Source organism: Triticum urartu, chromosome 3 (genome assembly GCF_003073215.2).
Source record: "Triticum urartu cultivar G1812 chromosome 3, Tu2.1, whole genome shotgun sequence".
In the NCBI taxonomy this organism is placed as follows: domain Eukaryota; kingdom Viridiplantae; phylum Streptophyta; class Magnoliopsida; order Poales; family Poaceae; genus Triticum; species Triticum urartu.
Window position 1 is genome coordinate 149,688,404 of NC_053024.1, and position 27,728 is coordinate 149,716,131.

A 27,728-nucleotide genomic window follows, 5' to 3' on the forward strand; every position below is an offset into this window, starting at 1 on the left:
AGGAAACAATACATCGAGGGAGCAGTAAATAAACTCCCTTTCTTATGACATGTATATGATCTTCCCTTCCCTCTCCGTTGTCGAGCGTTCTTGATTCTCGAGGCCGATGCTTGGGCTGCGTCACTGGGTCGCGATGGTGCCGGGGGACGAGGACGGCGAGACCGGGTGCCGCGGCACCGCGTTGGCCGCGGCCGTGAAGGGGGCGAAGAAGGGCGGCTTCCCTGGCCCTGGGAGTTGGTGCGGTGGAAGCAGCACTTGAAGGATCCGGCGTGGGTGGCCGGCACGCAGACGCACTTGGAAGCGGGCTCGTGGCGTGCGCTGGACGGTGTCGATGCCGACCCGTGCCACCTCCTCCACGTATTCTTGGAGCTGTGGCTGACCCATTTACATGAAATTAATTTCCTCAGTTGTGGCGGCAAATATAATACACATAATCCATATTGTTATGCACTAGCGTGTGTGTGTGAAATAGATGGATTATGGTCGCGTATCCAATAAGATGGATATGTGTGTGTTAGAGAGAGAGGGGAGAGGGGGAGAGAGAGTGAGGAAGAGGGAGGGAGAGAGAGTGTGTGTGAGAATTTGATGGTAAAAAAGGTCGTCAATGTCACTTGGTATGTATGAGTATATTAATATTGAACTCTTAAAGTTAATGTGACCCCGTTGCAACGCACGGGCGTTCTTCTAGTGTTTATTAGGAAAGACGAGATAGACTAGGATTTGTTCCGCCTTGTCTTGTACTCCAAATAGATGATTGTACTCCTATATATATATGCCCACGAGGCTCAAGCAATATAACGAACTATTCCACCAATCCTCTCTCTCCCTTCTAACACCATCTATTCTCTTCTTACTTTCTTACAACAACAAAAAATCCGCCAGATGGTAGAGGAACCATTGATTGAGGAGCAATTATACTGTGAAAAAACAGTATTGACCAATGGCATGTTCATCAAAATCAAGGGCCACAAGAAAATTCCTATTAGGTCATCACAAGTTAAAAAATGTGCCTTCAGTTGGTGTTTTTCTTCATGGATAGGCTCGTCTTGTTTTCTTTTCTGTTCAACAAGAGGAGGTTCTCGTCAAAACCAATGAAAATACTACAAGTACATAATTTTAAACTTTAAAACCACATTACCTGAAGTAGACATGAAATTTTCCACTCCACACCCACATCCCTTCCCCGAGGTACAAAAAATGCGCAAAACCTTTTCGTAGCCAGCCCTAAAGGATGGTATCACAAACTTGCGACTTTTCGTAGTTCCTGGACCACAATACATTGTCTTTTGTGCATTCCATATGTTCCATATGTTCCATTTCCTAGAATATCTGAAGCTATCATCAGCACACTCTTGCTAAAGAATGCTTCAGTAATCATGTCAGTTGGATCACTTATTGCTTAGCCATCTGGTAGTCTCCAATAGCTTCAAGATCAGACTGCATAAGCAGACATACTAGCTGTAAATACATTATGGTGGTGGCGATGCTTTCTAAGCGAGCACAATACAAAGATGAAATAAGATACAAAATCTCTGCAGGGGATTCCCCTACTGCATTCCTTTCAAAAATGAAGAAGATGAAATAAGGTACAAAAGGAACAGTAAATGCAGTTCGTTGATGGGAACAAATTCATACGTCTTCAGTTATTCCGAGATGATCAAGTAGAACCCTTAGACCACCACCTTTTGAAGCATTAAGGGGAACAATCTCAAGTGCATTTAGCTGCTCTTTGACAACACATGCTTTCCCTTCCGTTAGTCCCGAGCAACGTTGTCTGAGGACAGATAAATCTTCCTCCGCATCGCCAAGGAACAGCAACTTCTGCAAATGCAAGTAAACCGTGTAAGTTCACGCTAAACGAAACTGATCCAAATATAGAAAAACTCATCATCCAATGGCATATCCACTTTGCACTTGCCATAGTTACATTAACAAACCTGAATGGATGAATATTCCAAAAGGTCCTCAACTGAAGGCATCACTTTTACCTATGACATAATCTCAATGTTGGCTCAACTGCTTAACATGGTTAGAAAGGAAGGTAAGTGAAGTTATTCTAGCAAAAACCTAAATACTGTACCTTGGTTTCACGGTGCACAGTGTGCAACAAGTCGACGGAAGGATGTTCAAACATTGTTCCTCACAGTATGCAACAAGAGGAATTTTATGCTTCAAGGAGTACAAACATGCCTGCAAATGGAACAAAAGGAATTTAAATATAATATCTGACAATCTTATACATCGCTAAAAGGGACGCATAACCTTAATAAGTCGACAACTGATACAAAAATGATTCAAGCTCAAGGATAGCACATTTCATGCCTAACATCCACATTCACTATAAAGAATAGACGAGAATCAAATAAATGCCCTGCAAATCCTCCTAATAAAAGAACAGCAGGCAAAGTATTAAAAGTTCGATGGAAGATGGGCAGGCGCAGCACTAAAATTCTGACAAAAGTACAGCTGCTAGCAGAAAGTAATCAGCTGACATACTGTAAATCACTACCTCCTTGCATATATCCACATCTAGGTTTGCTCTAAGTAAGTTGGCCATGTTCCCCATATACAAGTGAACCCTGGATCGAGGATAGCAAAATATAACTTTATAAGGGTAAAATGTCGATTGAAAAAAAACATTCTTACCATTGTTCAAACAAGTATAAAGACTGACAATGATGAGGGCTCGGCACTTACTTCCTTCTATCCTATCCTCCTGCATAGGCTTGCAAAATAAATAAATTTGGTTCTACATTCATATGTAATGAAGGTGGTGTACTACATATTACGCAGCTGAAGAAACAACTCGCATGGATTGGCCAAAACTTTGAAAAGTTCAATTTTTTTGAAGTGTTTGGACATCAACAAATTTAATCATGTCCAATTCGTGCAAAAAAAACATATCATTTCATGGCATTCTGTTCAATGCCGCATCTCTTATAGAAGGGCAATTACACACAGGCATGAGCAGAACCCCCCCCCCCCCCCCCCCCCCCCCCCCACACACACACACACAAGCATACAGTAGAAAAGCATAGATGACATAAAGCAGGGTTAGCCGGTTATTCTCATAGGAACCAAGGGTGTTGCAGTCTAACAATGGATTAGGGTGCCTGATTCAGTAGAGCAATTGGACACATAAAATTTTACTCGAATGTCCAGACATGTCTAGTTCGACAAAGATGGATATGGGTGCCAAAAGAACACTGGCACAAAGCCAGTGTGGTGTGGCCTTGATAACCAATTTCCAATTTCTACAACTATTCGGGTAAAAATGGAGAGGATGTACCTGTAGAAATATACCAGGTGAACTCTCCGATATAAAATCATCTCTACCTTCTAAATTAAGAAGCTTGAAGGTTGCTATTGGTGGAAGCACGGTTCTAATTAAAAGGGATGAAAATCAAGAAAATATTAGAAACATACAATTATACTACCTTTTCGAAAAAATACAATTATACTAAAAATGTAGTCATCTTATGTTGAATATTTACATGCTTTGCTTCTGCATTTCTTACAAAACTTCATAGTGTGCTTAAGACTAATATCACAAATAGTCAGCTGTAACTCATCACAAGTCTAAATTATATTGCTCATTATATGAATTCCATCTGAAATTAAACCGCAACTAAGATAAGAAGCTACATAGAAGCACTAACATCCTACTGAAATAACTTTCAGCTTTCATCAAGACATCAAGACTACTTCAACATACTCTATGTTGTGGGAAAGCTACCCGTACCATTGATAATCAGTAATACTGTTAAGGAAAGAGCAGGAACTAGCCTTAACCTCAGATCACGGCCATTCACATTGGACGGCCGAATAGCTTTGCATTCATGATGAATATATAAGAGTAAAACCCACCTTGCCAGTAAGCATGATAACAATTACTCCCCATGATATTGCCTCTCTCAAAGATTCTATCGATTCTGAACGTAGGCATCCTTCCTAATCAACAACAGTACCTTAATATTTTTGCAAAGAAGTTACTTGCTAGAAGTTGGTAAGATCCAGCATAAACAGTATACTTCTTGATGCTTCGCCAACTCACCATCTCCATCTATATCACATATTATATGGGTCAGTTTTGGCTGATGACCCTCCCGTAAACTCATTTTATCTATTGGCTTCTACATATTAAAAGTTCAGAGGTACGCCAGTGAGAAGAAACAGGTGGCAACCCACATAAAGAAAAAACACACAAAAATAATCTGCAAGGGCGACCTATCAGTACAGAAATGGTATGCACTCCTAATGAGTCCTTTCCCTTTCCATTCAAGAGTATTTAATATTTGTTCTTCTTCCTTCTCCATCTCTTCTTCAGCCTCCTCGCTGAGTTCATGATCAAAGCCCAATAAATGCAATAATCCATGAACCTGATGAATATAAGTTGGTTAGCATAGAATAGGCTCGCAAGCTTCAACCTATTCCAACACTGAACAACACATGGAGATTTCTTCACAAGATACACCAGAAGTAGCATCTAAGTAATTATTTGTACACAGAAGATAGTCACGCGGTCAAGCCAATAGACAAAACTTGAATGTTTGTCTTGGTATGCAACTTTCAACTTTCAAACATAGCACTAATTCAAAATAAAAACCGATGAAGTAAACACAAACATAGCACTAATTTTTCTATTGTGACCGTTCAAACTATAATAGGAGCTCACTGATAAATCAGACAAGACCTACACAACTACAAACAGAAACACGCGGGCACCCCAATAAGGAAAGCAAATGTGATGGTAGCAGTAAGTCAGAGAGGTTAACCATAGAATTCTTATCTCATCAGGAAGTGTATGGCCTCTCTCTTCTGCTTGCCATCGGGCTGTCTCAACAGAAATTACTATGTCACCTAGTTGCAGCTGTTGAACAGAAAACAACAAGTAAATAATAAGATCTGACAGAAACATCTGTAACAGATAAACTAGTTCAACAGCACGTCTTACAATGGGAATATGGAGCCCTGGGATATGCTGCGACATGGACAGAACGTCCGTCGCGTGGTCTTCATCCCTCCATTCCTTGTTCAGCTTCCTGATGAAACCGTCATCACAAAGCAGTAGGGAGACATCAACGCTATCGTACTTATCCACACTGCTTATACAAGGGTCTCTGGTCGTGTACTCCGAATTGTCCAGATTGTGGAGTGACAACTTCGTTGCCTTCCCACCGTCATTTCGAAGTGCTTCTGCAATACTCTGCGTCGCCATTCGTAATTAGAGACAATTTATTATGAATTAAACAAATCCAAGGAGCGAAAATAGCGTGCGGAAGCTATCACCAGGACGAGGGGGTCGTCGGGGAGGGCTTCCTCGATACCAATCTGCACGTTGAGCTCGATGGGGCCCTTCCTCCCGGCTGTCCTCCGCCTCGGCAGCATCGGCGGCGCCGACCCGCGCCGCCGCCGTCTGGATATGGATGACGCGTAGTACCGCGAGGCGGCGGCGAGGAAAGGGGGTAGGCTGCGACCATGGGGACGAGGAGGCTGAGAGTGGAGCGGGAGAGTCGGGCGCGCTGACGAAGGGGGCGGAGAGGGGCGAATGAGGCATTGGGAGGAGAGCGCGCGGGAGAGAACGTGGTGGAGCCGCGCCATTGAAATTCTCCACTCCATTGCCAGGAATCGATGGCCAGCTTCTCACGAGCGTGCCAGGAGCGAGCGATTCTTTTTTTTTTTAGTGGAGCGAGCGATTCTTTTTTTAGTGGAGCGAGCTCCTATGAAATGCGACGCAGGACCCGTGCGACTCCGCCGGCCCCACTAAAAGCGTGTTTGGTTGCCTGCATAGTCTCAATCAATCCCGTGTGGGAAGTGATCAGCCTGTTTGATGGTCCGCATATATTATTGGGCCTGTATCACACGCTTCTTAAAGCATCTTCAAGCCTGGCTCATTGTAAATGCACGAATCGGCAGTTTTTTCAGGGCCAGGCCCGAGCGGTGCATGTGGGCGGCGGCGGCTGCACACATGCGGCCACGCTCGAGAAGCCGTGTTGCTTCTCGAAGCGCCGGCAGTTATTAGCCTCATCGCCCCTCACCGTTCCCTCTCCCCACTCTTCCCCAGTCTCCCAACTCTCATCGGCGGCGGCAGATTGGAGCAGAGAAAGAAGATCACCGGACTCCATCACCGGCGGCGGCGGATCGAAGCAGAGGAAGAAGATCACCGGACTCCATCAATGGCGGTAAGCACTTCTCTCTCTTCGACATGCACGCACGCTAGATTCGATCCACGGCGATAGATTCGATCCACGACGGAGGGGAATGGGGAATGGAGGTAGATAAGGATAGGGGTAGTTCATACTAGTTCATAGCAGTTCATACGAGTTCATACATGCAAGATCGGAATGCAGAAGGGGGATTGGGGGTACACAACGGAAACCGGCCGACCGCGGCGGCCGTCACCAACGTGCGGAGCGGCTGGTCGAGCCGCTGGCCTTCATCTTCTTCTTCATCGCCGTGCGGGCCGACGGGTCGTTGTCGTCGTCCTCAGTGGAGTCGAGGTCGATCTGCCAGGCACGACGGCCTGGCTCCGGCGCCCTCTGATGTCTACTATACAACCTTTTTCTCGTAGACATTGTTGGGCCTCCAAGTGCAGAGATTTGTAGGACAGTAGCAAATTTCCCTCAAGTGGATGACCTAAAATTTATCAATCCGTGGGAGGCGTAGGATGAAGATGGACTTTCTCAAACAACCCTGCAACCAAATAACAAAGAGTCTCTTGTGTCCCCAACACACCCAATACAATGGTAAATTGTATAGGTGCACTAGTTCGGCGAAGAGATGGTGATACAAATGCAATATGGATGGTAGATAAAGGTTTTTGTAATCTGAAAATGTAAAAACAGTAAAGTAACTAATGATAAAGGTGAGCACAAACGGTATTGCAATGTGTTGAAACAAGGCATAGGGTTCATACTTTCACTAGTGCAAGTTCTCTCAACAATAATAATATAATTGGATCATATAACTATCCCTCAAGATGCAACAAAGAGTCACTCCAAAGTCACTAATAGCGGAGAACAAACGAAGAGATTATGGTAGGGTACGAAACCACCTCAAAGTTATCCTTTCTGATCGATCTATTTAAGAGTCCGTAGTAAAATAACATGAAGCTATTCTATCCATTCAATCTATCATAGAGTTCGTACTAGAATAACACCTTAAGACACAAATCAACCAAAATCCTAATGTCACCTAGATATTCCAATGTCACATCAAGTATCCGTGGGTATGATTATACGATACATCTCAGATTCATCTATTCAAACCAACACAAAGTACTTCAAAGAATGTCCCAAAGTTTCTACCGGAGAGTCAAGACGAAAACGTGTGCCAACCCCTATGCATAGGTTCATGGGCGGAACCCGCAAGTTGATCACCAAAACATACATCAAGTGAATCAATAGAATACTCCATTGTCACCACGGGTATCCCACGCAAGACATACATCAAGTGTTCTCAAATCCTTAAAGACTCAATCCGATAAGATAACTTCAAAGGGAAAACTCAATCCATTACAAGAGAGTAGAGGGGGAGAAACATCATAAGATCCAACTATAATAGCAAAACTCGCGATACATTAAGATCGTGTCACCTCAAGAACACGAGAAAGAAAGAGAGAGAGAGAGAGAGAGATATCAAACACATAGCTACTGGTACATACCCTCAGCCCCGAGGGAGAACTACTCCCTCCTCGTCATGGAGAGCACCGGGATGATGAAGATAGCCACCGGTGAGGGTTCCCCTCTCCGGCAAGGTGTCGGAACGGGTCTAGATTGATTTTCGGTGGCTACGGAGGCTTCTGGCGGTGGAACTCCCGATTTATTGTGCTCCCTGAAGTTTCTAGAGTATATGGGTATATATAGAGGAAGAAGTACGGCGGTGGATCTCCGGGCTGTCCACGAGGCAGGGGGGCGCGCCCCCCACCCTCGTGGGCAGCCCGGGACTCTCCTGGTCCATCTCCGATACTCAATGGGCTTCTTCTGGTACAAAAATAAGTTCTATGAAGTTTTAGGTCAATTGGACTTCGTTTGATTTTCCTTTTCTGCGATACTCTAAAACAAGGAAAAAACAGAAACTGGCACTGGGCTCTAGGTTAATAGGTTAGTCCCAAAAATTATATAAAATTTGCGTATAAAACATCCAAGGTTGATAATATAATAGCATGAAACAATCAAAAATTATAGATACGTTGGAGACGTATCAGCATCCCAAGCTTAATTCCTGCTCGTCCTCGAGTAGGTAAATGATAAAAACAAAATTTTTGATGTGGAATGCTACCTAACGTATTTATCAATGTAATTTTATTTATTGTGGAAAGAATATTCAAATCCATAAGATTCAAGACAAAAGTTTAATATTGATGTAAAAATAATAATACTTCAAGCATATTAACTAAGCAATTATGTCTTCTCAAAATAACATGGCCAAAGAAAGTTCATCCCTACAAAATCATATAGTTTAGTCATGCTCCATTTTCGTCACACAAGAATGCTCTCATCATGCACAACCACGATGACAAGCCAAGCAATTGTTTCATACTTTAGTAATCTCAAACTTTTTCAATCTTCACGCAATACATGAGTGTGAGCCATGGGTATAGCACTATGGGTGGAATAGAATATAATGATGGGGGTTATGTGGAGAAGACAAAAAAAGAGAAAGTCTCACATCAACGCGGCTAATCAACGGGCTATGGAGATGCCCATGGATTGACGTTAATGTAAGGAGTAGGGATTGCCATGCAACGGATGCACTAGAGCTATAAATGCATGAAAGCTCAACAAAAAAAACTAAGCTCACGAAGACCTAGGGCATTTGAGGAAGCCCATTGTTGGAATATACAAGCCAAGTTCTATAATGAAATATTCCCACTAGTATATGAAAGTGACAAAACAAGAGACTCTCTATCATGAAAATCATGGTGCTACTTTGAAGCACAAGTGTGGAAAAAAAGGAGAGTAGCACTGTCCCTTTTTATTTTCTTTTTTTGGGAGGGCGCCTTCCTTTTTTTATTTGGCCTTTCTTTCTCTCTTTTTTGGGACAGTACTCTATGAATGATGATCATCACACTTCTATTTATTTACAACTCAATGATTACAACTCGATACTAGAACAAAGTATGACTCTATATAAATGCCTCCGGCGGTATACCGGGATAGCAATGAATCAAGAGTGACATGTATGAAAAATTATGCATGGTGGCCTTGCCACAAAAACGATGTCAACTACATGATCATGCAAGTGAATATGACAATGATGATGTGTATCATGATGAACGGGACGATGAAAAATTGCATGGCAATATATCTCGGAATGACTATGGAAATGCCATAATAGGTAGGTATGGTGGCTGTTTTGAGGAAGATATAAGGAGGTTTATGTGTGACAGAGCGTATCATATCATGGGGTTTGGATGCACCGGCGAAGTTTACACCAACACTCAAGATGAGAAAGGGCAATGCACGGTACCGAAGAGGCTAGCAATGATGGAAAGGTGAAAAGTGCGTATAATCCATGGACTCAACATTAGTCATAAAGAACTCACATACTTATTGCAAAAATCTACAAGTCATCAAAAACCAAGTATTACGTACATGCTCCTAGGGGATAGATTGATAGGAAAAGACCATCGCTCGTCCCCGACCGTCAGTCATAAGGAAGGCAATCAAATAACACATTATGTTTCAAATTTGTTACACAACGTTTACCATACGTGTATGCTACGGTACTTGCAAAATTCAACACAAGTCCTCAAATTCACAACTACTCAACTAGCAAAACTTTGATATCACTATCTCCATATCTCAAAACAATCATCAAGTATCAAACTTCTCTTAGTATTCAATACACTAATTGTTGGGTTTCGTAGTAATTTCAAAAAAATTCCTACGCACATGCAAGATCATGGTGATGCATAGCAACAAGAGGGGAGAGTGTTGTCTACGTACCCACGCAGACCGACTGCGGAAGCGTTGACACAACGTAGAGGAAGTAGTCGTACGTCTTCACGATCCAACCGATCAAGCACCGAAACTACGACACCTCCGAGTTCGAGCACACGTTCAGCTCGATGACGATCCCCGGACTCCGATCCAGCAAAGTGTCGGGGAAGAGTTCCGTCAGCACTACGGCGTGGTGACGATCTTGATGCACTACAGCAGCAGGGCTTCGCCTAAACTCCGCTACAGTATTATCGAGGACTATGGTGGCTGGGGGCACCGCACATGGCTAAGGAATAGATCACGTGGATCAACTTGTGTGTTTCTGGGGTGCCTCTGCCTCAGTATATAAAGGAGCCAAGGGGGAGGGGGCGCCGGCCAGGAGGAGGGCGCAGGAGGAGTCCTACTCCCCCCCCCAATCCTAGTTGGACTAGGATTCCCCGAGGGGGAAAGAGGGAGAGGGGCCGGCCACCTCTCCTAGTCCTAATAGGACTAGGGGAGGGGGGAGGCGCGCACCTTGGGCTGCCCCTTTCTCCTTTCCACTAAAGCCCATTAAGGCCCATATGGCTCCCGGGGGGTTCCGGTAACCTCCCGGTACTCCGGTAAAATCCCGATTTCACCCGGAACACTTCCGATATCCAAACATAGGCTTCCAATATATCAATATTTATGTCTCGACCATTTCGAAGACTCCTCGTCATGTCCGTGATCACATCCGGGACTCCGAACAATCTTCGGTACATCAAAATGCATAAACTCATAATATAACTGTCATCGTAACCTTAAGCGTGCGGACCCTACGGGTTCGAGAACAATGTAGACATGACCGAGACACGTCTCCGGTCAATAACCAATAGCGGGACTTGGATGCCCATATTGGCTCCTACATATTCTACGAAGATCTTTATCGGTCAGACCGCATAACAACATACGTTGTTCCCTTTGTCATCGGTATGTTACTTGCCCGAGATTCGATCGTCGGTAATCCAATACCTAGTTCAATCTCGTTACCGGCAAGTCTCTTTACTCGTTCTGTAATACATCATCCCGCAACTAACTCATTAGTTGCAATGCTTGCAAGGCTTATGTGATGTGCATTACCGAGAGGGCCCAGAGATACCTCTCCGACAATCGGAGTGACAAAACCTAATCTCGAAATATGCCAACTCAACATGTACCTTTGGAGACACCTGTAGTACTCCTTTATAATCACCCAGTTACGTTGTGACGTTTGGTAGTACCCAAAGTGTTCCTCCGGTAAACGGGAGTTGCATAATCTCATAGTTATAGGAACATTGTATAAGTCATGAAGAAAGCAATAGCAACATACTAAACGATCGGGTGCTAAGCTAATGGAATGGGTCATGTCAATCAGATCATTCTCTTAATGATGTGATCCCGTTAATCAAATAACAACTCATTGTTCATGGTTAGGAAACATAACCATCTTTGATTAACGAGCTAGTCAAGTAGAGGCATACTAGTGACACTTTGTTTGTCTATGTATTCACACATGTATTATGTTTCCGGTTAATACAATTCTAGCATGAATAATAAACATTTATCATGATTATAAGGAAATAAATAATAACTTTATTATTGCCTCTAGGGCATATTTCCTTCAGTCTCCCACTTGCACTAGAGTCAATAATCTAGTTCACATCGCCATGTGATTTAACAGCAATAGTTCACATCACCATGTGATTAACACCCATAGTTCACATCGATATGTGATCAACACCCAAAGGGTTTTACTAGAGTCAGTAATCTAGTTCACATCGCTATGTGATTAACACCCAAAGAGTACTAAGGTGTGATCATGTTTTGCTTGTGAGATAATTTTAGTCAACGGGTCTGTCACATTCAAATCCGTAAGTATTTTGCAAATATTTATGTCAACAATGCTCTGCACGGAGCTACTCTAGCTAATTGCTCCCACTTTCAATATGTATCTAGATCGAGACTTAGAGTCATCCAGATCTGTGTCAAAACTTGCATCGACGTAACCTTTTACGACGAACCTTTTTGTTCACCTCCATAATTGAGAAATATTTCCTTATTCCACTAAGGATAATTTTGACCGTTGTCCAGTGATCTACTCTTAGATCACTATTGTACTCCCTTGCTTAAAACAGTGTAGGGTATACAATAGATCTGGTACACAGCATGGCATACTTTATAGAACCTATGGCTGAGGCATAGGGAATGACTTTCATTCTCTTTCTATCTTCTGCCGTGGTCGGGCTTTGAGTCTTACTCAACTTCACACCTTGTAATACAGGCAAGAACTCTTTCTCTGACTGCTCCATTTTTGAACTACTTCAAAATTTTGTCAAGGTATGTACTTATTGAAAAAAACTTATCAAGCGTCTTGATCTATCTCTATAGATCTTGATGCTCAATATGTAAGCAGCTTTACCGAAGTCTTTCTTTGAAAAACTCCTTTCAAACACTCCTTTATGCTTTACAGAATAATTCTACATTATTTCCGATCAACAATATGTCATACACATATACTTATCAGAAATGCTGCAGTGCTCCCACTCACTTTCTTGTAAATACAGGCTTCACCGCAAATCTGTATAAAACTATATGCTTTGATCAACTTATCAAAACGTATATTCCAACTCCGAGATGCTTGCACCAGTCCATAGATGGATCGCTGGAGCTTGCATATTTTGTTAGCACCTTTGGGATTGACAAAACCTTCTGGTTGTATCATATACAATCCATTAAGGAATGCAGTTTTGTTTATCCATTTGCCAGATTTCATAAAATGCGGCAATTGCTAACATGATTCGGACAGACTTAAGCATAGATACGAGTGAGAAAATCTCATCGTAGTCAATACCTTGAACTTGTCGAAAAACCTTTTGCGACAATTCTAGCTTTGTAGATAGTAACACTACTATCAGCGTCCGTCTTCCTCTTGAAGATCCATTTATTTTCTATGGCTTCCCGATCATCGGGCAAGTCAACCAAAGTCTATACTTTGTTCTCATACATGGATCCCATCTCAGATTTCATGGCCTCAAGCCATTTTGCGGAATCTGGGCTCATCATCGCTTCCTCATAGTTTGCAAGTTCGTCATGGTCTAGTAACATGACTTCCAGAACAGGATTACCGTACCACTCTGGTGCGGATCTCACTCTGGTTTACCTGCGAGATTCGGTAGTAACTTGATCTGAAGTTACATGATCATCATCATTAGCTTCCTCACTAATTGGTGTAGTAGTCACAGGAACAGATTTCTGTGATGAACTACTTTCCAATAAGGGAGAAGGTACAATTACCTTATCAAGTTTTTACTTTCCTCCCACTCACTTCTTTTGAGAGAAACTCCTTCTCTAGAAAGTTTCCGAATTTAGCAACAAAAGTCTTGCCTTCGGATCTGTGATAGAAGGTGTATCCAATAGTTTCCTTTGGATATCCTATGAAGATTTACTTCTCCGATTTGGGTTCGAGCTTATCATGTTGAAACTTTTTCACATAAGCATCGCAGTCCCAAACTTTAAGAAACAACAACTTTGGTTTCTTTCCAAACCACAGTTCAGATTTGTGTCGTCTCAATGGACTTAGATGGTGCCCTATTTAATGTGAATGCAGCTGTCTCTAATGCATAACCCCAAAACGATAATGGTAGATCGGTAAGAGACATCATAGATCGCACTATATCTAATAAAGTACGGTTATGACGTTCGGACACACCATTACACTATGGTGTTCCAGGTGGCGTGAGTAGTGAAACTATTTCACATTGTTTTAATTGAAGACCAAACTCGTAACTCAAATATTTGTCTCCGCGATCAGATCGTAGAAACTTTATTTTCTTGTCACGATGATTTTCCACTTCACTCTGAAATTCTTTGAACTTTTCAAATGTTTCAGACTTATGTTTCATCAAGTAGATATACTCATATCTGCTCAAATCATCTGTGAAGATCAGAAAGTAATGATACCTATCGCGAGCCTCAATATTCAACGGACCACATACATCAGTATGTATGACTTCCAACAAATCTATTGCTCGCTCCATTGTTCCGAAGAACAGAGTCTTAGTCATCTTGCCCATGAGGCATGGTTCGTAAGCATCAACTGATTCATAATCAAGTGATTCCAAAAGCCCATCAGCATGGAGTTTCTTCATGCGCTTCACACCAATATGACCTAAACGGCAGTGCCACAAGTAAGTTGCACTATCATTATTAACTTTGCATCTTTTGGTTCCAATATTATGATTATGTGTATCACTACGATCGAGATCCAACGAACTATTTTCATTGGGTGTGTAACCATATAAGGTTGTATTCATGTAAACAGAACAACAATTTATTCTCTTACTTAAATGAATAACCGTATTACAATAAACATGATCAAATCATATTCATGCTCAACGCAAACACCAAATAACACTTATTCAGGTTCAACACTAACCCCGAAAGTATAGGGAGTGTGCGATGATGATCATATCAATCTTGGAACCACTTCCAACACACATCGTCACTTCACCCTTAACTAGTCTCTGTTTATTCTGCAACTCCCGTTTCGAGTTACTAATCTTAGCAACAGAACTAGTATCAAATACTGAGGGGTTGCTATAAACACTAGTAAAGTCCACATCAATAACATGTATATCAAATATACTTATGTTCACTTTGCCATCCTTCTTATCTGCCAATCACTTGGGGCAGTTCCGCTTCCAGTGACCAGTCCCTTTGCAGTACAAACACTTAGTCTCAGGCTTAGGACCAGACTTGGGCTTCTTCACTTGAGCAGCAACTTGCTTGCTGTTCTTCTTGAAGTTCCCCTTCTTCCCTCTGCCTTTTTCTTGAAACTAGTGGTCTTGTCTACCATCAACACTTGATGTTTTTCTCGATTTCTACCTTCGTCAATTTCCGCATTACGAAGAGCTTGGGAATCGTTTCCGTTATCCCTTGCATATCATAGTTCATCACGAAGTTCTACTAACTTGGTGATGGTGACTAGAGAATTCTGTCAATCACTATCTTATCTGGAAGATTAACTCCCACTTGATTCAAGCGATTGTAGTACTCAGACAATCTGAGCACATGCTCACTAGTTGAGCGATTCTCCTCCATCTTTTAGCTATAGAACTTATTGGAGACTTCATATCTCTCAACTCAGGTATTTGCTTGAAATATTAACTTCAACTCCTGGAACATCTCATATGCTCCATGACGTTCAAAACGTCTTTGAAGTCCCGATTCTAAGCCATTAAGCATGGTGCACTAAACTATCAAGTAGTCATCATATTGAGCTAGCCAAACGTTCATAACGTCTGCATCTGCTCCTGCAATAGGTCCGTCACCTAGCGGTGCATCAAGGACATAATTCTTCTGTGCAGCAATGAGGATAAATCTCAGATCACGGATCCAATCCACATCATTGCTACTAACATCTTTCAACACAATTTTCTCTAGGAACATATCAAAATAAACACAGGGAAACAACAACGCGAGCTATTGATCTACAACATAATTTGCAAAATACTACCAGGACTAAGTTCATGATAAATTTAAGTTCAATTAATCATATTACTTAAGAACTCCCACTTAGATAGACATCCCTCTAATCTTCTAAGTGATTACGTGATCCAAATCAACTAAACCATAACCGATCATCACGTGAGATGGAGTAGTTTTCAATGGTGAACATCGTTATGTTGATCATATCTACTATATGATTCACGCTCGACCTTTCGGTCTCCGTGTTCCGAGGCCATATCTGTATATGCTAGGCTCGTCAAGTATAACCCGAGTATTCTGCGTGTGCAAAACTGGCTTACACCCGTTGTAGATGGACGTAGAGCTTATCACACCCGATCATCACGTGGTGTCTGGGCACGACGAACTTTGGCAACGGTGCATACTCAGGGAGAACACTTCTTGATAATTTAGTGAGAGATCATCTTATAATGCTACCGTCAATCAAAGCAAGATAAGATGCATAAAAAGATAAACATCACATGCAATCAATATAAGTGATATGATATGGCCATCATCATCTTGTACTTGTGATCTCCATCTCCGAAGCACCGTCATGATCACCATCGTCACCGGCGCGACACCTTGATCTCCATCGTAGCATCGTTGTCGTCTCGCCAATCTTATGCTTCCACGACTATCGCTACCGCTTAGTGATAAAGTAAAACATTACATCGCGATTGCATTGCATACAATAAAGCGACAACCATATGGCTCCTGCCAGTTGCCGATAACTCGGTTACAAAACATGATCATCTCATACAATAAAATTTAGCATCATGCCTTGACCATATCACATCACAACATGCCCTGCAAAAACAAGTTAGACGTTCTCTACTTTGTTGTTGCAAGTTTTACGTGGCTGCTACGGGCTTAGGTAAGAACCAATTTCACCTACGCATCAAAACCACAACGATAATTTGTCAAATAGACTCCGTTTTAACCTTCGCAAGGACCGGGCGTAGCCACACTTGGTTCAACTAAAGTTGGAGAGACAGTCGCCCGCAAGCCACCTATGTGCAAAGCACGTCGGGGGAACCGGTCTCGCGTAAGCGTACGCGTAATGTTGGTCCGGGTCGTCTCGTCCAACAATGCCGCCGAACCAGAGTATGACATGCTGGTAGGTAGTATGACTTATATCGCCCACAACTCACTTGTGTTCTACTCGTGCATATAACATCAACATAAATAACCTAGGCTCTGATACCACTGTTGGGTTTCGTAGTAATTTCAAAAAAATTCCTACGCACATGCAAGATCATGGTGATGCATAGCAACGAGAGGGGAGAGTGTTGTCTACGTACCCACGCAGACCGACTGCGGAAGCGTTGACACAACATAGAGGAAGTAGTCGTACGTCTTCACGATCCAACCGATCAAGCACCGAAACTACGGCACCTCCGAGTTCGAGCACACGTTCAGCTCGATGACGATCCCCGGACTCCGATCCAGCAAAGTGTCGGGGAAGAGTTCCGTCAGCACGACGGCGTGGTGACGATCTTGATGCACTACAGCAGCAGGGCTTCGCCTAAACTCCGCTACAGTATTATCGAGGACTATGGTGGCTGGGGGCACCGCACATGGCTAAGGAATAGATCACGTGGATCAACTTGTGTGTTTCTGGGGTGCCTCTGCCTCAGTATATAAAGGAGCCAAGGGGGAGGGGGGCGCCGGCCAGGAGGAGGGCGCAGGAGGAGTCCTACTCCCCCCCCCCAATCCTAGTTGGACTAGGATTCCCCGAGGGGGAAAGAGGGAGAGGGGGGTCGGCCACCTCTCCTAGTCCTAATAGGACTAGGGGAGGGGGGAGGTGCGCAGCCACCTTGGGCTGCCCCTTTCTCCTTTCCACTAAAGCCCATTAAGGCCCATATGGCTCCCGGGGGGTTCCGGTAACCTCCCGGTACTCCGGTAAAATCCCAATTTCACCCGGAACACTTCCGATATCCAAACATAGGCTTCCAATATATCAATCTTTACGTCTCGGCCATTTCGAGACTCCTCGTCATGTCCGTGATCACATCCGGGACTCCGAACAACCTTCGGTACATCAAAATGCATAAACTTATAATATAACTGTCATCGTAACCTTAAGCGTGCGGACCCTACGGGTTCGAGAACAATGTAGACATGACCGAGACACGTCTCTGGTCAATAACCAATAGCGGGACCTGGATGCCCATATTGGCTCCTACATATTCTACGAAGATCTTTATCGGTCAGACCGCATAACAACATACGTTGTTCCCTTTGTCATCGGTATGTTACTTGCTCGAGATTCGATCGTCGGTATCCAATACCTAGTTCAATCTCGTTACCGGCAAGTCTCTTTACTCGTTCTGTAATACATCATCTCGCAACTAACTCATTAGTTGCAATGCTTGCAAGGCTTATGTGATGTGCATTACCGAGAGGGCCCAGAGATACCTCTCTGACAATCGGAGTGACAAAACCTAATCTCGAAATACGCCAACCCAACATGTACCTTTGGAGACACCTGTAGTACTCCTTTATAATCACCCAGTTACGTTGTGACGTTTGGTAGCACCCAAAGTGTTCCTCCGGCAAACGGGAGTTGCATAATCTCATAGTTATAGGAACATGTATAAGTCATGAAGAAAGCAATAGCAACATACTAAACGATCGGGTGCTAAGCTAATGGAATGGGTCATGTCAATCAGATCATTCTCTTAATGATGTGATCCCGTTAATCAAATAACAACTCATTGTTCATGGTTAGGAAACATAACCATCTTTGATTAACGAGCTAGTCAAGTAGAGGCATACTAGTGACACTTTGTTTGTCTATGTATTCACACATGTATTATGTTTCCGGTTAATACAATTCTAGCATGAATAATAAACATTTATCATGATTATAAGGAAATAAATAATAACTTTATTATTGCCTCTAGGGCATATTTCCTTCACTAATATGAAAGTTTTTTATTATGCCTAAAAGCAAATTGCCATGTTGTTCTAAAGGACTCTCAAAATAATATAAGTGAAGCATGAGAGATCAATTATTTCTATAAAATAAAACCACCTCCGTACTCTAAAAGATATAAGTGAAGCACTAGAGCAAAAACTATATAGCTCAAAAGATATAAGTGAATATCAATGAGTAGTCGAATAATCATGCAACTATGTGAAGACTCTCTAACATTTAAGAATTTCAGATCTTGGTATTTTATTCAAACAGCAAGCAAAACAAAATAAAATGACACTCCAAGCAAAACACATATCATGTGGCAAATAAAAATATAGCTCCAAGTAAAGTTACCGATGAACGAAGACGAAAGAGGGGGATGCCTTCCGAGGCATCCCCAAGCTTAGGCTCTTGATTGTCCTTGAATATTTCCTTGGGGTGCCTTGGGCATCCCCAATCTTAGGCTTTTGCCACTCCTTATTCCATAGTCCATCAATTCTTTACCCAAAACTTAAAAACTTCACAACACAAAACTTAATAGAAAAGTCGTAAGCTCCGTTGGCGAAAGAAAACAAAACACCACTTCAAGGTACTGTAATGAACTCATTGTTTATTTATATTGATGTCAAACCTACTGTACTCCAGCTTCTCTATGGTTTATAAACTCTTTTACTAGGCATAGATTCATCAAAATAAGTAAATAACACATGAAAAACAGAATCTGTCAAAAACAAAATAGTCTGTAGTAATCTGTAACTAACGCAAACTTCTGGAACCCCAAAAATTCTAAAATAAATTGCTGGACGTGAGGAATTTATCTATTAATCATCTAAAAAAAATAATTAAATAAATATCACACTCCAATAAAAAATGACAGCAATTTTCGTAAGCACTAAAGTTTCTGTTTTTTACAGCAAGATCAACAAGACTTTCCCCAAGTCTTCCCAACAGTTCTACTTGGCATAAACACTAATTAAAACATAAAAAACAAAATCATAACAGAGGATAGATGATTAATTTATTACTAAATAGGAACAAAAATCAAGGAACAAAAATAAAGTTGGGTTGCCTCCCAACAAGCGCTATCGTTTAACGCCCCTAACTAGGCATGATGATTTCAATGATGCTCACATAAAGGATAAGAATTGAAACATAAAGAAAGCATCATGAAGAATATTACTAGCACATTTAAGTCTAACCCTCTTTCTATGCATATGGATTTTGTGAGCAAACGACTTGTGGGAACAATAATCAACTTGCATAGGGAGGTAAAACAAGCAAATCTTCAAGACTTTAAGCATATAGAGAGAAAACTTGATATTATTGCAATTCCTACAAGTATATATTCCTCGCTCATAATAATTTTCAGTAGCATCATGAATGAATTCAACAATATATTCCTAAAGCATTCTTTTCATGATCTACAATCATAAAAAATTTACTACTCTCTACATAAGCAAAATTCTTCTCAATCGGAATAGTGGAAGTATCATAAGAGACTCGAATACTATAAATTGTTTCCACATTAAAAGAGTAATGTTTAGAAAAAGGGTAATCATAATCATGACAAGTTTTATAAATATAATCATCACTACTTTTTATAGCATATGTATCATCACAATAATCATCACAGGTAGCAACTTTGTTCTCGTCATAATCGATTGAAACCTCTTCCAAGATAGTGAAATCATTACTAAATAAAGTCATGAACTCTCCAAATCTACTTTCATAATTATCACAATAAGATTCAACATCCTCCAAAATAGTAGGATCATTTCTTCCTAAAGTTGACACTCTTCAAACCCACTTTCATCACTATAATCATCATAAGTAGGAGGCATGCTATCATCATAATAAATTTGCATATTAAAACTTGGGAGACTACAAATATCATCTTCATTAAACATAGCTTCCCCAAGCTTGGGACTAACATTAATTGCAGAAAATACATTCTCAAAACATCATCTTCAACAAACATAGCATCCCCAAGCTTGGGCCTTTTCATATCATAAGCATAATCACTCTCATCATTAATAGTATGGATAGCACCAATAGTATAGCAATTATCATCATCAAAATGAGTAATAGGAGCAACATTATTTGGGAGAGATACCTTTCTACCTTTGCTTCTTTGTCTTTTCTTTTTCTTCTTCACATTATGCGTGGGTTCAACCCTCTTTTTGGAGCTGCTTATTAATGAGATTGGTTGAATAGAAGGCTCCTCCTCGTTACCTGATTCATCATAAGAAATAATAGAAGGATATTGGGAAGTCTCTTCCCTTTCATTAGTATTCTCTTCATCTTCTATTTGTTTTCTTTTCTTTATGTAATTGGCAATATAAGGATTTTCAATACAATTCACCACACGATACATATAAATTTTCTCTAGATCAAAATCAAGAAGTTTATCACGGGCAAATACTGGAAGATAGTTAGTTATACGTTTCATTTCTTCATAACTCATAAGCAAACTAAGTTCATTATGATGTGCAAGGGAAATCAGGTCATCAGGATTTTTGGAAACGATTAGATCATGAAACAATTTGCATCAGATGGTTAAATGACCACGTTCATTGCAAAGTTCACAAGTACGGCTAAGAAAATTTAAATTTTCAGCACAAACATCTAGCCTTTCTTGCAACCATTCAGTTTCTAAGTACTTATGCCTCTTGCAAAATCTATCTTTCCTAATTGGTGTGTACTTGCAAACTCTATGCACTCCACAAAAATCGACATGCTTATAAGACACATTCTCATTACGACTAGTGCAATCATCATTGGTACTATGAATATTCAAAGAGTTCATACTAATAACATTGCAATCATGCTCATTATTCAAAGATTTAGTGTCAAACATTTTAATGCATTCTTCTTCTAACACTTTGACACAATTTTCCTTTCCATCATACTCACGAAAGATATTAAAAAGATGAAGAATATGAGGCAAACTCAATTCCATTTTTTGTAGTTTTTTTATAAACTAAACTAGTGCTAAAACAAGAAACAAAAAGATTCGATTGCAAGATCTAAAGATATACCTTCAAGCGCTAACCTCCCCGACAACGGTGCCAGAAAAGAGCTTGATGTCTACTACACAACCTTCTTCTTGTAGACGTTGTTGGGCCTCCAAGTGCAGAGGTTTGTAGGACAGTAGCAAATTTCCCTCAAGTGGATGACCTAAGGTTTATCAATCCGTGGGAGGCGTAGAATGAAGATGGTCTCTCTCAAACAACCCTGCAGCCAAATAACAAAGAGTCTCTTGTGTCCCCAACACACCCAATACAATGGTAAATTGTATAGGTGCACTAGTTCGGCGAAGAGATGGTGATACAAGTGAAATATGGATGGTAGATAAAGGTTTTTGTAATCTGGAAATATAAAAACAGCAAGGTAACTAATGATAAAAGTGAGCACAAACGGTATTGCAATGTGTTGAAACAAGGCCTAGGGTTCATACTTTCACTAGTGCAAGTTCTCTCAACAATAATAATATAATTGGATCATATAACTATCCCTCAACATGCAACAAAGAGTCACTCCAAAGTCACTAATAGCGGAGAACAAACGAAAAGATTATGGTAGGGTACGAAACCACCTCAAAGTTATTCTTTCTGATCGATCTATTCAAGAGTCCGTAGTAAAATAACATGAAGCTATTCTTTCTGTTCAATATATCATAGAGTTCGTACTAGAATAACACCTTAAGACACAAATCAACCAAAACCCTATTGTCACCTAGATACTCCAATGTCATCTCAAGTATCCTTGGGTATGATTATACGATATGCATCACACAATCTCAGATTCATCTATTCAAACCAACACAAAGTACTTCAAAGAGTGCCCCAAAGTTTCTACCGAAGAGTCAAGACGAAAACGTGTGCCAACCCCTATGCATAGGTTCATGGGCGGAACCCGCAAGTTGATCACCAAAACATACATCAAGTGGATCAATAGAATACCTCATTGTCACCACGGGTATCCCACGCAAGACATACATCAAGTGTTCTCAAATCCTTAAAGACTCAATCTCATAAGATAACTTCAAAGGAAAAACTCAATCCATTACAAGAGAGTAGAGGGGGAGAAACATCATAAGATCCAACTATAATAACAAAGCTCGCGATACATCAAGATCGTATCACCTCAAGAACACGAGAGAGAGAGAGATCAAACACATAGCTACTGGTACATACCCTCAGCCCCGAGTGAGAACTACTCCCTCCTCGTCATGGAGAGCACCGGGATGATGAAGATAGCCACCGGTGAGGGTTCCCCTCTCCGGCAAGGTGCCGGAACGGGTCTAGATTGGTTTTCGGTGGCTACGGAGGCTTCTGGCGGCGGAACTCCCGGTCTATTGTGCTCCCCGATGTTTTTAGGGTATATGGATATATATAGAGGAAGAACTACGTCGGTGGATCTCCGGGCTGTCCACGAGGCAGGGGGGCGCAGGGGGCGCCCCCCACCCTCGTGGGCAGCCCGGGAATCTCCTGGTCCATCTTCGATACTCCATGGGCTTCTTCTGGTCCAAAAATAAGTTCCGTGAAGTTTCTGGTCAATTGGACTCCGTTTGATTTTCCTTTTCTGCGATACTCTAAAACAAGAAAAAAACCAGAAACTGGCACTGGGCTCTAGGTTAATAGGTTAGTCCCAAAAATCATATAAAATAGCATATAATTGCATATAAAACATCCAAGGTTGATAATATAATAGCATGAAACAATCAAAAATTATAGATACGTTGGAGACGTATCACCCTCGATGGCATGTGCACCACTTCTTCTTCCTCCTCCTTAGGCTCCCCAGCAATGACCGCCGACGGCTCCATAGTCGTCTCCCAGTACACTGCGGCACGACGGTCATTAGGAGCCCAGTAGGTCTTGTACTTGCATCACTTCTTCCTCCATTTAGCATAGTCGGAGACGGCCTGATTCATGGCCCAGCAAATGATGTCAACTGCCATCGCGCCCTTCACTGGGTCAGGAATCAGTGTCTTCAGCTCTTCTTTAGTGGCCTTCATGAGCACTGCATTTGATTCGTTCTGCATGTCTGGCATGGAGCCGAAGTTCGAGCACACCTCCATGGTGTTCTTGAACTTGGTGCGGTCATCAGCCGACCACCTGAGAAAGAAGGCCCTCCAGCCAATACCCCAATGGAAGGGGTTGGCGTTGGAGCTGGAGCTAGAGCTCATGGCGATGGGGAGGAGGAATGTTGATAGTGAGAGAAGAGAGGGGGTGGGTAAGTAGTGGTGGGCAGGATGAGTAAATATAGGAGGGATGGAGAGGAGGAGAAGAGTGACAGACATGTTGTTTTAACTACATGCTCTTCAATTAGCCATGAACTGCTCTTCATTAGCCATGAAACTCTGTGCTGTGCTTGACTCCATGAATTGTGTGCAGATCGAGGAGAGTAATGAGATGGGCACAGAGGTGCTCCCGTCAAGGGCAAGCAGGCCCTTCACCCAATGCCCGACGAGATTGTGCTGTCGCCCACCGCCGAGGAAGACCCGAAGACGCCTGAGGGTGGCGACGACAAGGGCATGGAGGAGCCCCCAGCAACAAGCGCTGCAACTACGACCACTATCATCAGGAGGATGGCCCAACTCACTTCTGCAAGGTCATCCTTGCATCGAAGCTTGAGTGCATCCCCATGCCCCTGGACTTCACCAAGCACTTCGTCGCGGTGCCGACGGAGTTCAAGCTCAGGAACAACACCGGCTGCTCCTGGAAGGTGACGGTCAAGCTGATGAACGGTAGGGTGACCCTGGATCAGGGTTGGGCCACCTACGCAGCCGTTCATCAGATCAAGATGAGCTACATGGTGACGTTCAAGCTCCTCACTCCCGACACCCTCAAGGTCATAATCTTCGACAAGGATAGCATTGAGGTCGTCAACAAGTGCGGAAAGCATGACGAAGCCTTCGCCGCCAAGGAGTAGGACCGGGCCACCTCTTTCCAGGGTATTTATCAAGTCTGCTTTGAACATGTTTATGGTTTATGAGTTGAACTGTTATGAAGTGTGGTTTTGCTTATATTTTAATTATGCTAGTTCATGCTCTGTTTATACCCTGTTGGGCTTATGATGTGTGTTGCCGAAGTGTGGTGGTAACTTCACCAACTAGCCAAAGAGATTACCACACACCAGGTGTTACATACAACCAAACACCATACTTTGGGTTTGTCCACTAACATGCATGCAACCAAACATCAGGCAGTGTGGTTCTGCCCATGCAAGCAAGAGACCATGCAGGTAACCAAACAACATGCAGATGGTGCATTTAAGGCTGCATTTGCATAACTAGGTTGGGTGAAGAAGTGTATGCAATGTGAGTAATGTAGCGCACGGCAACCAAACACGTCCTAAGAGGCACCGCGAGTTGTTCACAGCAGTAAAAATCAAAATTGTCTCAAAAAAAAGTAAAAATCAAAAAATCAAAAGAGACGCCGATAGGAATCGAGCATGTGATGTCGCTCTGCTCCAGAGCGCTACCAGCCCCTCGAGTAAATGGCCAGACGTGAACAAGCATGCATGGCGAACTTATTTAGTACGTAAGTTTTACTGCTGCGGCATATTCCTGTTGGATGTTATTTTCTGTACATATACAGTATCATATTTTTTAAAATTTAAACACATTTCAGAAAACAGGAAAGAGATTTTGAAGAAATGTGAACAAAATTTGAAATTCCAAAATAGTCTTTGAAAAACACAAACAAAATTTGGAATTGCAAACAGATTTTGAAAAAAATGTGGCATTTTCGAAAATAAGAACAAAATTTTTGAGGGAGTTTTTTTTATTTGGAACAGTTTAAAAAATATTAGAGCACATTCTCAATTTTTATTTTAAAAAATGAATAAATTTAGAAACACTGAACGTATTTCAAAAGAATGAAGAAAATTTGAAGTTGCAACATTTTAGTCAAAAATGGAATGTTCTATGAAATGCAAACACTTTCCAAATTTTTCTGAACAATTTTAAAAAAACGATGACATTTTTGAAAAACATGACCTTTTTTATCAAAAGAATGAAGATTTCTTGAAACAAGAAAATATTGTAAAATTTCAGATTTTTTGAAAACACGAACATTTTTTGAAACTTGTGAACAATTTACGAAACTGGGACATTTTTTGAAACTCCGGAAAATATGAAATAGTGAACATGTTTTGCAATTTGCGAACAATTTTTGAAAATGGAAACAATTTTTTTAATGCCCGACCATTTTTTGAAAATTTTGAACAAAAGCATTTGCAACATGTTTTAAAAAATAAGAACATTCTTCGAAAATCCCGAACATTTTTTGAATTTATGAACAATTTTTGAAAACCGAACATTTTTTTTTGAAATTTCGAACATTTTTAAAGGAAAATAGATTTCTTGAAAATTAAGAACAATTTTTTGAACATGAAGTTAGTCGTACAAAAGATAAAATAGCCTTGAGAACGAAAAAAAGAAAAAAAATAAAAAGAGAGAGAAAAATAAAAAGATAAAGAAAACAGAAAAACCGATAAAAGAAAAAAACTGGTCTAAAAGGTTCCCAAAACCGGCTGGCTAGTTGGATGCTCCTAACCAGCGCTTCAGGCGCCGGCTGGCTCTACCGGCGCGCGCTAGGGAAGCGCATCGGGCCAGCCCACCAACCGAGCCAACAAAGCAAACGCGAAAAACCAAAGAAACATTCCTAATAGGAAATATGGGATCCGCTGGGTTTCGAACCTAGCACCACACCAATCGTGGCTTAATGCGCTAACCATTAAACCGTCCTAATTAGCGTGTTCTTTAGTAAAAACCAATATATATTATTTTGAAAAAAGAAAAGATAAATTTGAAAACAAGATCATCGAATTTTAGAAAAGCTTATCGATTTTGAAAATAGTCCATCAATTTTGAAAAAAAGAAAAAAGAGTTCAACAATTTTGAGAAAAGTTCATTGATTTTCAAAAAGAGTTCATCCATTTTGAAAAAGAGTTCGTCGATTTTTTGAACAAAATTCATTGGCTTTCAAAAAGATTTCATCAATTTTGTAAAAGGGTTCATCAATTTTCAAAAAGATTTCATCAATTTTGAAAAAGAGTTCATCATTTTAAAAAAAGTTCATTCGTTTTTAAAGAAGATTTCATCGATTTCGAAGAAGTTCATTGGTTTTGAAAAAAAGTTCATCGATTTGGAAAAACAGTTCACGAATTTGAAAAGGTTCATTGAATTTTGATAAAAAAAAGTTCAGCAAATTTTAAAAGTTCACGCATTTAACAAAGAAAAAGAAAATAAATAAACAAAACCATTCCAACAAAGGAGGGAAAAGGAACAGAAAAGGGGGAATAGGAAAAAACAAAATAGAAAGAAGAAAAGGGGCAAGAAGGTAGAAGTTTAACACATCTGAAGTTGTTGGCCGGTTGGTTACTGCAGCTTACGTAGAATGAAGAAGTCGTGGGTTCAAGTCCCACCAGCGGGCGGCATTTAGGATTTGCCGGCAAGTTGTGGTTGTACCTGCACTTTCTACTCAAAACTAGGCCGGCCCATCGCGCTGCTCGGTCGCTCGCCTGTGCGAAGCTAGAATGGGCCGAATATACCTTCCGTCTCACTGAACCTTTCCCGTCCCCCGCTCAAAAACGGGCTGGCTCGTTTACATCGTTATGTTTTCTTCAATTGTTGGTTAGTTCGATCGCTAGGCTCTGTATGTTCGTTCATTTTTTTTTGTTGATGTGTTCATTTCCCATTCTCTTCTGGGTTTCTCCAGTTTTTCTTCAGTTTTTTTGTTACTAGGCCGGCCCATCGCGCTGCTCGGTCGCTCACCTGTGCGAAGCGCCGGCAGTTTGACACAAAGCGCTCCAAATAAGATATTCCACCCATAAAATCACCCGTGTGTGCCAAAGGCCATAGAATGGGCCGAATATACCTTCCGTCTCACTGAACCTTTCCCGTCCCCCGCTCAAAAACAGGCTGGCTCGTTTACATCGTTCTGTTTTTTTCAATTGTTGGCTAGTTCGATCGCTAGGCTCTGTATGTTCGTTCATTTTTTTTGTTGATGCGTTCGTTTCTCATTCTCTTCTTGGTTTCTCCAGTTTTTCTTCAGTTTTTTTGTTACTAGGCCGGCCCATCGCGCTGCTCGGTCGCTCGCCTGTGCGAAGCGCCGGCAGTTTGACACAAAGCACTCCAAATAAGATATTCCACCCATAAAATCACCCGTGTGTGCCAAAGGCCATAGAATGGGCCGAATATACCTTCCGTCTCACTGAACCTTTCCCGTCCCCCGCTCAAAAACGGGCTGGCTCGTTTACATCGTTCTGTTTTTTTCAATTGTTGGCTAGTTCGATCGCTAGGCTCTGTATGTTCGTTCATTTTTTTTGTTGATGCGTTCGTTTCTCAT

General features: G+C 41.5%; 1 pseudogene; it reads right to left on the reverse strand.

The window, feature by feature from the left end:
* Nucleotides 1-1,138: 1,138 nt before the first annotated feature.
* LOC125546744 lies at nt 1,139-5,707 on the reverse strand (annotated as a pseudogene).
* Nucleotides 5,708-27,728: the final 22,021 nt, after the last annotated feature.